The 5,988-nt window shown below is 46.4% G+C and overlaps 1 long non-coding RNA gene across 1 annotated transcript; it reads left to right on the top strand.

The window, feature by feature from the left end:
• The first annotated feature begins 409 nt into the window (after positions 1 to 409).
• LOC142291474 (uncharacterized) lies at positions 410 to 3,470 on the top strand. Its single transcript, XR_012750498.1, has 3 exons — positions 410 to 448; positions 680 to 783; positions 3,237 to 3,470. It is a non-coding gene; the product is annotated as an uncharacterized LOC142291474 (long non-coding RNA).
• Positions 3,471 to 5,988: the final 2,518 nt, after the last annotated feature.

Genomic DNA, 5,988 nt, shown 5'->3' on the forward strand with positions numbered 1-5,988 from the left:
GGAGGTAGGCAGTATAGAGAAGGGGCAGCATGGTAGCCAGTGTGAGGGCACAGTATGCTGAAGAGGGGGAATGTGAGATTGAGTTGCACTTTCAGTGATTTTGGTACTGAGGGTGAGGGCAGTATAGAGAGGGGATTGCATGGGGGACATTGTGAGGGCACAGCTCAGGAGGGGGAGTGTGAGGAGGGGGCACAGTATAGACATTTGGAAGTATAGTGGGTACACAATGTAGAGGACGGTGTGAAGAGGGGGCCCAGTACTGAAAGAAGAGGCCATGTACCATAAGAATGACATTGTGTGGGTCATTTTGTGCAGGGAGCACAGTGAGGGGCAATTATTTATTCAGGCGCACAGCGTAGGTCATATACTTATATTTAGGAGCATTATAATCATTCTGCTATTTATTTTAAGGGCATAATGTCGAGATGTGCTGCAGAAGGCCCGGGAGGTCTGCAGAGAGGAGCTGTGGAAGATCCGGGAGGTCTGCAGAGAGGAGCTGTAGAAGACCAGGGAGGTCTGCAGAGAGGAGCTGTAGAAGACCAGGGAGGTCTGCAGAGAGGAGCTGTGGAAGATCCGGGAGGTCTGCAGAGAGGAGCTGTAGAAGACCAGGGAGGTCTGCAGAGAGGAGCTGTAGAAGACCAGGGAGGTCTGCAGAGAGGAGCTGTGGAAGATCCGGGAGGTCTGCAGAGAGGAGCTGTGGATGTGAATAGTCATCATGACGTCTGGACAAGATGGAGAAGAAAGAATAGGATGACTCCGATCAGGGAAGATGTCACCTACAAGGTACCTGGATGTGACTGTATGTGTGTGACACTCAATGCTTCTCCTCATCAGAACTGTGGTTCCTGTATGGTCCAAAGTCTGATGAATACTGATAACAATTGTAAGAAAATGCTGGGAATTGTTAAGGACATACTGGGAGTTGTTAATTCATGTGATACAAATGTATATGGGGATGTGACATTACAATATATTGTTGTAGTAAATTTGGTGCTGTAGTCATGTATTGGTGGTTCTGGTGATATATTCGTTTACTGATGAGGGTGCTAGTGATGTATTTTGGTATTGCTTTTGGTTCTGGTGCTGTACACCGTGTGCAGAATTATTAGGCATTTTATATTTTAGAGGATTTTTTTTATTATTGATCAACAACTATGTTCTCAATTAGCCCAAAAGACTCATAAATATCAAATCTTAATATTTTTGGAAGTTGGAGTGGGTTTTTTTTAGATTTGGCTATCTTAGGAGGATATCTGTCTGTGCAGGTAACTATTACTGTGCAGAATTATTAGGCAACTTAATAAAAAGCAAATATATTCCCATCTCACTTGTTTATTTTCACCAGGTAAACCAATATAACTGCACAAAATTTAGAAATAAACATTTCTGACATGCAAAAACAAAACCCCAAAAAGTGAGTGCCCAATATCGCCCCCTTTCTTTCTGATGACACTCAGCAGCCGACCATCCATAGATTCTGTCAGTGCTTGATCTGTTTACGATCAACATTGCGTGCAGCAGCCACCACAGCCTCCAGACACTGCTCCCAGAGGTGGACTGTTTTCCCTCCCTGTAGATCTCACATTTTATGAGGGACCACAGGTTCTCTATGGGGTTCAGATCAGGTGAACAAGGGGGCCATGTCATTATTTTTTCATCTTTTAGACCTTTACTGGCCAGCCACGCTGTGGAGTAGTTGGATTAATGTGATGGAGCATTGTCCTGCATGAAAATCATGTTTTTCTTGAACGATACCGACTTCTTCCTGTACCACTGCTTGAAGAAGTTGTCTTCCAGAAACTGGCAGTAGGTCTGGGAGTTGAGCTTCACTCCATCCTCAACCAAAAAAGGTCACACAAGTTGATCTTTGCTGATCCCAGCCCATACCAGTGCCCACCTCCACCTTGCTGGCGTCTGAGTCGGAGTGGAGCTCTCTGCCCTTTACTGATCCAGCCTCGGCCCATCCATCTGGTCTATCAAGAGTCACTCTCATTTCATCAGTCCATAAAACCTTTGAAACATCAGTCTTCAGATATTTCTTGGCCCAGTCTTGAGGTTTTATCTTATGTTTCTTGGTCAGAGGTGGTGGTTTTCCGCCTTCCTTACCTTGGCCATGTCCCTGAGTATGGCACACCTTGTGCTTTTTGATACTCTAGTAATGTTGCAGCTCTGAAATATGGCCAAACTGGTGGCAAATGGCATCTTGGCAGCTTCATGCTTGATTTTTCTCAGTTTATGGGCAGTTATTTTGCGCCTTTTTTGCCCAACACACTTCTTGCGACCCTGTTGGCTATTTGCCATGAAACGCTTGATTGTTCGGTGATCACGCTTCAAAAGTTTGGCAATTTCAAGACTGCTGCATCCCTCTGCAAGACATCGCACAGTTTTGGACTTTTCAGAGCCCGTCACATCTCTCTTTTGACCCATTCTGCCAAAGGAAAAAGAAGTTGCCTAATAATTAAGCACACCTTATATAGGGTGTTGATGTCATTACACCGCACCCCTACTCATTACAGAGATGCACATCACCGGATTTACTTAATTGGTAGTTGGCTCTCAGCCTATACAGCTTGGAGTAGGACAACATGTATAAAAAGTATCATGTGAGCAAAATACTCATTTGTCTAATAATTCTGCACACAGTGTATTTATGTACATTTTACTGATTCTGATCCTGTACACATGTAGCAAGCCATGATTTGTAAAATTACATGACCGCAAGGGTTTCTACATTATGTTAGTAGCATTAAAGGGGTTGTCCAGGTTTGTGATGAAAGTTTCTATGTGACTGCAGACTTCTGAATCCTCAGTGTGCACACTGCACACTGTCAGGACTCTCCGATGCCAGCAGTGAGAGCTTGAGGGCATGTAACTATTGAGTGAGGCTGCAGACGTCTAATTTGAATGTGGCCGGAAGTAAACAAATCGCATACTTGCAGTCCCATGACTACTTGCTCATGGCACGGGAAAATCATGACAGTGTGCAGTCCGCAAGCTGTGAGAATTCAGAAGTCTGCAGTCATATAACTACAAATTTTCCTTGTCGAGCTGGACAACCCCTTTAATAATAGAAGTAAGCCCCGTAGCATGCCCAATCCAACAACCTGTAATATACTCAATGTAAGGATTCGGCTCTGCTTGCTAATTTTAGAAGTGGTCACATGACCACTTGCAGGTCATTTTAATACTTTGAGTCACAATTAGCTTCTCTTCCTGCTTCTCTTTATGGGCTGTAGTATTTCACTGAACATCGAGAGAATTAGGAAGAGCAGCTCATCGGCACGTGTGAAAATGGCGTATGAGCGGTCACATGACAACTACTCAAACCGCATAAGCCGTGTATAGAAGGGGGCGCCAAACTGAACTCCTACTCCATGGACAGGAAAACCTAGATCCACCTCTGATACAGTGTATGGCATACCGTGTACAGACATCAGCTGCTATGTACTACTCCGGAGACAATACAATAGAGAGCACATTGTGATTTTCAGCAACCATTGCTGCCAGTGAGAACTTTCCCTTTCTTTATTTTTACTATTACTTGGCTGTCTTAACATTGGGATCAATAAAAAAATGTGAGTAACTTTATTTTCTGTGTATAAGTGTAAATCTGAATGTGGCAGAACAGGATACGATCCATGCTCAGTGGATTTATATCTAAATGCTACAGTTCGTGCTCTACTGTTACGGCTAAAAATGTTAACGTTATGGGGCCCCCACCAGATTTTCTGCCCAGGGGCCCCCACCAACCTTAATCTGGCCCTGCATACAGCTTGTGACTGTTTATTAGAATATCAAGGGAAAACAATAGGATAAGAGCTTGGATATTGATGTATCTTCAGTTGCATTCTTGTGCCTATTGATTTTCATACATAAAAAGAAGCATAGACTACCTTTGGCAGACCGACCAGACAGTATGTTTGACTGTATTGCTTGATTGTTTTTTTTTCATTAGGGGAAATAAAGATTACACTCTCAAACAGATAAACTCAAAAAAAAATGTCAAGAAAATCAGCAGAGCTTGTACTCAACTTTGGCACCCGTGAAGTCGCGCCGAGTCTCATGGTACTCATGTGACTTTTTTGTGGTACGAGAGCGCTGCAGACAATTAGTGGCTGCTGACTGTTTAATCTGAGTGAATGTCAGCTGTGATGGAAAATTGATGAGCAGCAACCAATCAGTTGACGTTGGTTGGTGGCATTGCTCATGTGACATAACAATGTCAGGCGAGTGCAAGCAGACAAACACCGATGGAACAGCATCAATGGGGAAGTTGAATATAAGATTTTCGTATTTTACTCAGTGGACTAGGGCATTTAAGAAGGAGTTATCCAAATAGTGTAAAAGAGTCTTAACCCCATAGCGACGGCCTAACGTCTCAAGACGTCGGAAAAACAGGGTACTTATTCTGTTCCGACGTCTTGAGACGTCAGGCCGGAAAAAGCTTGTAGCGCCCCCCAGTGACGAAAAATCTCGGGGGTTTCAGCTACCGGGGGTAGCTGAGACCCCCCAGATTATGAATCGGGGTGTTTTTTTTGGACCCCGTTAATGCGATCGCCGGTATACACCGTATACCGGCGACAACATTAAAAAAAAAAAAATGGCCGGTAAAATTGATTTATTTCTCATCTGACGTGATCAAACATGTCAGATGAGAAATAAATATAATCCTCTAGTGCCCCCAAAGCCCCCGGTACCGGAGAGTCCCCCCACCACCCCTACCCCCCCTCCGGAAAATCCAAGATGGCGCCGACGCGCGCTGAAAACTGCCGCCGCCGCCGGCTCTGCATTCATTTCCCTCCGATCTGAAATGATCAAACATTTCAGATCGGAGGGAAATGTCCTCCCCCTGACCCCTCCTCCGGTACACCGGAGATCTCTGGTCCCCGGAGCCCCCTCCGGTTCTCCAGAGCCGCCTCCCCCCTCCCCCCTCCGGAGCGTGGAAAATGGCGGCCGCATTCATCCTACTCTTTCTGCCGCATGTGACACGTCACATGCGGCAGAAAGTTGTCCCCAGGTCCCCCCGACACCCCCCGTCACCCCCCCCAGCCCCCGGTCATACGTTACCTGGCTGCTGGTGCTCCGGCCCCGCGATCACGCCGCCTCCTTCTCTTGAATGCTGGCGGCGCATGCGCAGACAGCGGCTGTCAGCTGGATCCCTGCAAACAGGGACGCTGACGTCGCTGCTGCAGTAGGCTGCTCCACTGTGGACCGGAGGAGGGTGAGTGCAGTAATCTGCAGACACACTCCTCACATGGAGAGCCTGCTGTTCTAGAAAATGGGGGGTACGTTCTGTGAGCGTGCCCCTCATATTCTAGAATGAGGTTACTGCAGGTCACTCTGCCCTAGGTTGGACCGGGGCAGTGTGAGTGCAGTATTCTCAGATTACTGCACCCACACTGCTCATGGAGAGCTTGCTCTTCCAGAAAATGGGGGATACGTTCCCTGAACGTGCCCCCCATATTCTAGAAGATCCAGAGACGGCGTGGGACCTCAAAAATGGATTACAGCGACCGAAATTTATTTATTTACAATAAATTGGTAAAAGAGGAATGTTTCGGGGAGTTTTTTTTCAAATAAATTTTTTTTTTGTCTTTATTTTTTTCTATTTCTTGACTGGGTTAGTGATGTCGGGTATCTGTTCAGATGCCGTGACATCACTAACCCCAGGGCTTGATGCCAGGTGACATTACAGCTGGTATCAACCCCATATATTACCCCGTCTGCCACCGCACCAGGGCGCGGGATGAGCTGGAGCGAAGCGCCAGGATTGGCGCATCTAATGGATGCGCCACTTCTGGGGCGGCTGCGGCCTGCTATTTTTAGGCTGGGAAGAGTCCAATAACCATGGCTCTTCCCACCCTGAGAATACCAGACCCCAGCTGTCTGCTTCACCTTGGCTGGTGATCTAATTTGGGGGGACCCCACGTTTTTTTTTAAAAAAACGCCTGGGGAGCCCTCCAAATTGATCACCAGCCAAGGTGAAGC

This window comes from Anomaloglossus baeobatrachus, chromosome 1 (assembly GCF_048569485.1).
Source record: "Anomaloglossus baeobatrachus isolate aAnoBae1 chromosome 1, aAnoBae1.hap1, whole genome shotgun sequence".
Classification (NCBI taxonomy): domain Eukaryota; kingdom Metazoa; phylum Chordata; class Amphibia; order Anura; family Aromobatidae; genus Anomaloglossus; species Anomaloglossus baeobatrachus.